Raw genomic sequence first — 7,738 nt, 5'->3', positions numbered from 1 at the left:
CATTTCCTGGGAACAGCTGCTCTGCGTGGCCCATGGCAGTTGCAGTCTGTCATTTTCGTCACCTCACCAGCCAGAGTGTTTTTCCACTGCAACAGAGAACAGAGAACGTTCCATCCGCTGCACCACCCACCTCTTGGAGAGCAGACACCTGCTGCGGAACGCAGATAAGACCGGCCAGGGAAAAGACTGGGTGTGAGTCAGTAAAGCTACGCAGGGGAGGTGCCCGACCTTTCGGGTGGGAAATGAACGACAGCTGCTGCCTTCGCTTTCCCGTTTGGGTCCATTAAGCTGGAATCAGGAAAGGAACCTAGGTTGGTCCAAAGAATCAGTGACACCCCAGGACTTTGAAAGCAAGCTGGTATCAGCTGCCAGCAGCAACAAGGTGACAAAGTTAGGGTCGTGTCACTGTAGTGTCAAGAGACCTGGATTCCCTTCCCAGCTCTGCCTGCTGTATGACCGTAGGCAAATCATTTCCCCTGGTGGTGTTCTGTAGTCACTCATTAAATGTGACCACATACCTCTCACTGTTAGATTATTTGTATTGTGCCTCAGAGACCATGTCAGGGACCAGGACCCCACTGTCACCGTACAAACACAGAACAAAAAGATGATCCCTGACGAAGGAATTTACAGTCTAAATGATCTGGATGTCTGTTTTCTCTCCCACCCTTTGTATTGTCTGTTTAGATTGCAAGCTCTTAGGGGCAGAGATTGTTTCTTAGCGTGTGCGTTGCACAATGCGCTGCACAATAAGGCGTCAACCACAAATAATGGAGGCTACTAACAGTGCCAGTGATCCTGTTGCACAGGCGAACCAGGCAGTGTCCATGCAAAACTGCTCTATTCGTGATGTGCAATTACCCCATTTGTATGCACACATGCAGGATTTGCACACACATTGTCATGGTGGCATGACCGTGTTTGAGGATGTGGCCTTGAATGTGTCATTGGTGGCTAAGCATGTGACATGTCAAGGGAATGAGCTTCCACGAGCAAAGAGACAGGGCAGCTATTTCTGCTCGTTTGATGTTAGGGTCCACCAGATATGGCTGTGTCTGACCAGCTGTGGACCCATGCGGAGGGCAAGTGTAAGGCCTACAGCCCAACTTAAGTCTCACTATCTTGCGGGGTTAAGTGGGACTTACGTGGTGAATTTCATCCAGGGTGCGACTTCTTGTCACCTATTGCTAACTCTTCCGCAAATAAAAACACTAGCTGCAGTGGAGAGATGGCAACACCTGTCACTTGAATTAGGAAACAGCTGGAAGGATGTATTCTCAGACCCAGATAATACATCATCCCAAACAGCAGGTTAGTTTATGACCTAGAGCTATCTATGCAAAGTAGCAATCCTGACTGAGGAATACAAGTAAAGCCTCCTGTCCCTGATGCTGCCTTTCCCAAATTCCAGTAAGGAGGGGAACTGTTGGATAGCATCCTGTGTGGTTTTATGATGTCATCTGTAGTTTCACTATAACCTGCAAATTCATTTCCACTCATGGCCTGTTTGAACCTTAGTGTCTCTATTGATGAATGAGCAGTGGCTCTAAAAGGCCAAGAACCAGGCCACCCCTTTCCTCTGAATCTATACTGAACCAGTGTCACAGCACGGTGTTAGGGGATGCAGTGCTCTGCTGTATGTGAATGGACATGTCTCTTGTATTCTGAAAAGCTTTTTACATGGGCAAGAGCCTAGGGCTATTGTCATAAATATAAAGGGAAGGGTAAACCCCTTTAAAATCCCTCCTGGCCAGAGGAAAAATCCTCTTACCTGTAAAGGGTTAAGAAGCTAAAGGTAACCTCGCTGGCACCTGACCAAAATGACCAATGAGGAGACAAGATACTTTCAAAAGCTGGGAGGAGGGAGAAAAACAAAGGGTCTGTGTCTGTCTTTATGCTGCTTTTGCTGGGGACAGAACAGGAATGGAGTCTTAGAACTTTTAGTAAGTAATCTAGCTAGGTATGTGTTAATTATGATTTCTTTAAATGGCTGAGAAAAGAACTGTGCTGAATAGAATGACTATTCCTGTCTGTGTGTCTTTTTTGTAGCTTAAGGTTTTGCCTAGAGGGATTCTCTATGTTTTGAATCTAATTACCCTGTAAAGTATCTACCCTCCTGATTTTACAGAGGTGATTCCTTTACTTCTATTAAAAGTCGTCTTGTAAGAAAACTGAATGCTTTTTCATTGTTCTAAGATCCAAGGGTTTGGGTCTGTGGTCACCTATGCAAATTGGTGAGGATTTTTACCAAACCTTCCCCAGGAAGTGGGGTGCAAGGGTTGGGAGGATTTTGGGGGGAAAGATGTGTCCAAACCACGTTTCCCAGTAAACCCAGATAAAGTTTGGTGGTGGTAGTGGAAATCCAAGGGTAAAATGATTTTGTACCTTGGGGAAGTTTTAACCTAAGCTGGTAAAAGTAAGCTTAGGAGGTTTTCATGCAGGTCCCCACATCTGTACCCTAGAGTTCAGAGTGGGGAAGGAACCTTGACAGCTATGCTGATGGCATCCCCATATAATGTGCTACAGATAAAGGAGTGAACAAACCAAACCAAACTCCATTAGAAATGGGCTGGGAAGGAGGAAACCGATGTCTGACAAATGGAACCAAATCAAATCAATAGAGATGGGCATTTTATTTTCAGGCTTCTGAGGCATTGGAGACGGGACCGAACCAATACTTTGACTCTTCACTTTGGGGACATTCGGATCTGGATTCAAACTTTGGGACTGGCTCATGCATCTGTGACTGGCTGAACTGAACACCCCAGAATTCTAATCTGGTCGTGAACTTCACAGCTCAGGCCCATCTCTGATACATATTAAGATATAAGTAGGTGAGTTTCATGCTTCAGGGCATAGGGGTCAGGAAGGAATTTCCTGCTGTGCTCCCTTAATGTACATCAGGGAGCCATGGAAAGCAGAGCGTAAGCTGAAGCAGCCTTGAGTCTGCTCTAACTGATGCTGGGGACTGCAAAGCTTAAGAATATGTGGAATGCAAAGGTGGTTTAAAGGTACCCCCTCTAGCCATCTGTATTCCTGCACCAAGCACAAGACCAGAGTAAGGAAGACTTGGGACCAAGGTCTTAATTACAAACAATTGAAAACATTCTCTTATTTATGCAGCTCCCAATTGGCCTTGCCAAAAGATGTAAAAAGACAGGTCCCTGCCCCAAGGAGCTCCTATTCTGATGACAACAACTGAGGGACTGAAGCATTTGAGGAACAATAAGTAACAATACGGGCAGAAGAAAAGCCCTTGAGAGAGTGTCCCATTAATGGGTGGCTGGGCTAATCAGAGGATGATTGCAGAATTCACAAGGTTGTTCGGTCCCCTGGCCTGACCTACAAACAATGGAAAAAATCTCCTCCAGCCGGTGTCCTGGAGGGCATGTCAATAAAGGCAATAAATGCCGCTGTGTGAGCTGCAGCTGCATATGTCTCACTGGATTAGGGCCAGCCCCAGGAGTTGTTTATGCTAATGGAGCTAATCTCTGTAATCTTGTCACACAAATGTCTCCTCACTGCTGGCAGAGGGCAGGGATTTGGGATTATATGCAGATGACATCATACATGCTCCTCCACCTTCGTGCAATGGGAAAGGGGCACATGTAGGGGATGGGAGTGATACCCTATGGATTTAGCTCTGGGAAAGGGTGATATATCATCCTGCGAGCTGAGGAAGAGATCTCCAAGATGATAGGGGAGCTATGGAGAGCGGTGCTGCAAGTTTCAACTGTGCTGACCTGCCCCACCCTGACCTGAAAGAATTAACTTGAGGGGATGAGGGGCAGTTCATGGTCTAGTCAACAATTGTCCTCTTTGCTCAAAGAGCCCAAGGATGCCAATTATAGTGCCAGTTGTGATGGACTGTAACAGGCTGGCAGTGTTTGCCTGGAAACCCTATCCTGTTAGCAGAAGTTAATCCTGCTGAAAAAGGGTTAAGTCAGTTCTGCTGACTAACTGAGGCAAGTGGCTAGTTACGCACCTGGACATAAAGGGGGTGGGAGTGGCTCTCTGGGAACTAGGGTGTGGGCTGACCAGTCTTGAAGAAGGAACCAAGCCCGAACAGAAGGGTTGGGCTGAACTTTTCTGATGTTAGTTCTTTGTTAATAAAGCCAGATGCCAGAGGAGGGGGTGGGTTTGGACTCAACACAGAGTGTGGACTTTCTTTCAAAGCACCTGTTCATCTGGAGGTTTTTCTCCCTTGGACAATTGTCTGCTGGAGGCAGAATTGCGACCCACCAACTCATTTTGCATAGGGAATGCTAAACAGCAGGTGGTCGCAGCTTTTGGTTATACTTGAGCTGAAATGGATAGAAGCAGTCAGCCTTGAGCTGAAAGGTTCTATGTCCCGCTACCAATCCCCTCAGACATCCAGTCCCCCAGGACTATAATAGTCACAATTACCTGGCCAAATTCACCCTGGGTCAAACTCTGCTTGGCGGGAATCACATCAGGGATGAATTCAGGCTGCTGCCAGGAGGTGCAGGTGAAATGTTTGAAAGCAAAAACTATATTTCTCTGATATTTACTGAAAAACTCTCAGCTGCCAGCCCAGAGCAAAGGCCATTCATTTCCCCCCACAGCTGTGCTCTTGGGTGCAGATTCCTCCTTTAATTTCTGGATCTCTTAGCACCTTTAAAACAGGCACTTGGCAAGCCCAGAAATGCACTGGCATCAGCTCGGGAGATCTTTGGCTGTTACCCGATGGACAGGTTCCAGCTTTCTGAAAAATGAACCTGCTGCTGAGCACGGGTGCAGCTGAGCCATAAGTGCCAACAAGCGAAATGATGCTTGGCATCATTTAAAACTCAGACTCATCGCACCTGATATTTCTAAGGTAAGAAACAAGCAAAAAAAACCCTCTCTCCCAGACGTTCAGGCATTCTTTAGCCATCAGAACAAAGCAAAAAAGAGCACAAACTTGATATTTTAAAAAATCCTTTGCAAGTTACCTTAAAGCCGGCTCTCCTCTGAGTCTCCCAGGCCGTTTCCAATCATTCGCAATCAGTTCCCTAGGCCTCCTTTTGTGTTAGGATAGAGGCCTTAAGCCTGTTCCACCCTCCTCCATCACCACCTCTGTGTCTCTTTGCTTTAGGTTGCAGGTCCCAATCCACTACATAGATTCTCTTAGCTTCAGGGTGCTAAGAACCAGAGTCCCCTGCAGTCTTCAGGATTCTAGGCCTCAAGCACCCATATAGCAGCTCTTTGCTTCAGGTTGTCTTGCTGGCCACAGTCCTTTTTTCCTCTTCTTGCTTCAAATTCCGGCCTCCCCTTCCCACATCCTTTCTCCTGCCCAGCACGCTCATCACTCTCTGTTTTTTCCCCTTCACACACCCTGTTTTTCCAGATACCTTGGTGAACAACACAGTATAAAAACCCAGCTTGATTAAGACATGGTCCTGCACCCTCTGACTGATGGGCACAGAGGCAGAGGGAGGTTGGAGCTGAGACTGGGCTAGGGGATTGTCATGCCAACTCCTCCTCACCTCAGACGTTTCACTTTTGGTTGAGCTATCTCATTTCTGTGCTGTTTGAGGGGGTTCAGCTTAAATTCCCCCAAGAGCCTCCCCATCATCAGCCATGTGCCCTCTTCCTGAGCATAAATTCCCAACTCGTGGGCCTGACTTTGTGCCTAAAACATGCTTTAAGGATTACAGGGCCGGCCCACAACATTTTGGCACCTGAGGCGGGGAGCTCAAATGACGCCCCCATGCCCCCTTGCTTGGGCCAAAACTTTGAAACGCTGGGTCCTAGTGGCACCCCACCCTTCCCCCCAAGGCACCTGAGGTGGCTGCCTCAGTTCGCCTCATGGTAAGGCCAGCCCTGAAGGATTAGCTGGAACACTAATTAGAGTCGGCATGCCATGGTCAGTAAACATAGCACAAGGGGAAAGCAGATGGTGGTGATCGTACAGCCACCAAGGAGAAAGGACTGCAGGACGCTTCACAAGAACCTCTGAGTACAATCCTTTCAGACAACCCCTCATTTTAGTGCCAGACTGTTTGTGTCTCAGCATATGAGTGTAACCCCTCCCCTGACACACACACACACGCGCGCGTGTGTACTAGACCTGTGGTTTGGGGCACATCTCTGTTAGAAAATTCCCCTTAAAGAACCTTTTAACTTACTGTTCTTTGAGGATTCGGTAAAACACATTGCTCTAGATGTAAAAACCTCATGCCCCAAACTTAGGCCCAAACAAACTTTTTTATGGCTGAGCTCTATAAATCCCTGAATGGGGTGTGTGTGTGTGGTTATAATGGAACTGCTGACGCGAAGCTGAGCGGCAGCACATGAAGAGATCCCTGTTAATACCAGCAATCTGATCACAAACGGAATGCACTGCTGTCATCATTTGGCTTAGTCAATAGGTTGCTTCATTGACTGCTCATTTGACGGTTCAGTTTAGTCTGTTGCATTGAAAGTATGGAAACCGACAAGAGAAAATCCTTGGTGCCTTTTTTCCCCCTCCGACGTCCGACGTTCTTTCTTGGCTTGCTGACAAAGAAGGATTTGCAGAGAGATGATGAGCATGTGAAGAACCCTTAGCTCTGCTCCCTCGGCATATTTACAGATGGCCGGCTGCCCAAAGGCATTCTCCTGTGTGTGCAGCCTAGACAGTAGATGCTCTGCACTATAAAGCTTCCCACCTCTTTATTACAACCTTTCCCACAAGCGCAGTCAGATTTAGTGGGTGTGGTGGGCCTGATTCCCCACTACCTTAAGTTGCACCTGGTACAGTCATTTACTCCTGTGCCAAATGGGCATAAGAACACTGTCAAACTGGTTTGGTGCAGTGTTGTTGTAGCCCTGCCAGTCCCAGGATATTAGACAGACAAGGTGGGTGAGGTAATATCTTTTATTGGACCAACTTCTCTTGGTGAGAGAGATGAGCTTTCAAGCTTGCACAGAGCTGAAGCTAAACTGGTTTGGGAGCATTTTCAACTCACTTTGCACAGGTGCAAATGAGTCTATCAGGTGCAATGCCATGGAGAATCTCCCTGAAAGCATGGAGGGTGGGGTTCTCCGGTCACAACCTGTCTTGCACGAGTGCGAAGGAGAAGAGCAGCATATTTGCAGTAGATCGGGAAATGGGATGACTCAGGCGATTAGGGATAGGACATAGTCTTTCACCCTCCTAGTTCTCCAGTTTCAGGGCAGCTCAGGCGGGTAGGAACCATTATCACATGAAGACTGTTCATTGGCAACAGGAAATGAGCTGGGGGTGGGGAGGGAGCCTCAACCTAGAGTTTGGTGAACGGGTGCCCATATTGCAAGAATCCAACAGAGCAGGTGGAACTAACTTTTCCACTGTTGTTGGCAGCCTCAGCAGAGAAGCCAAGGATTATTCCTAGAGAACGACCTCCACCCCTGCTGCCATTAGGGAAAGTCACTCCAGTTCAGGTTGAGTGCCGGTGGTGGGGACAAGGTGGGGACACTTGCACTGCATTTGTACTTGTGCTGTGGCTCAGAAGAGGACTTCAGATGCCAGGGTGACACCTTTCACTGGTACTATGCTCACTTAATTAGAGACATTGATGGGCTGGGCAGGAAGGAACATTTACAGTAAATAAGTTATGCTGGGATTTTTGGTCCTGCCCTATCAGTCCTCAGCCGGATCTGACAGCTTCAGAAGTCTGTGGGGAGCGTTAGTGGTTAGTGCATTAACCTTGATTTCAATAGGAATTAAGCACTTTTAAAAATCCAGCTAAATGCCTATGTGCATTTTTACATG

At 47.4% G+C, this 7,738-nt stretch overlaps 1 long non-coding RNA gene across 1 annotated transcript; it reads left to right on the top strand.

Moving 5' to 3' along the window:
- Positions 1–103: 103 nt before the first annotated feature.
- On the top strand, positions 104–3,292 carry LOC144277991 (uncharacterized). Its single transcript, XR_013348512.1, has 3 exons — positions 104–192; positions 2,643–2,834; positions 3,124–3,292. It is a non-coding gene; the product is annotated as an uncharacterized LOC144277991 (long non-coding RNA).
- The last annotated feature ends 4,446 nt before the right edge of the window (positions 3,293–7,738 follow it).

The sequence above is a fragment of the Eretmochelys imbricata genome, chromosome 21 (assembly GCF_965152235.1).
Source record: "Eretmochelys imbricata isolate rEreImb1 chromosome 21, rEreImb1.hap1, whole genome shotgun sequence".
NCBI lineage: Eukaryota > Metazoa > Chordata > Testudines > Cheloniidae > Eretmochelys > Eretmochelys imbricata.
The sequence above is the reverse complement of the archived record's forward strand: the minus strand, read 5'-3'. Positions and strand labels throughout refer to the sequence as shown.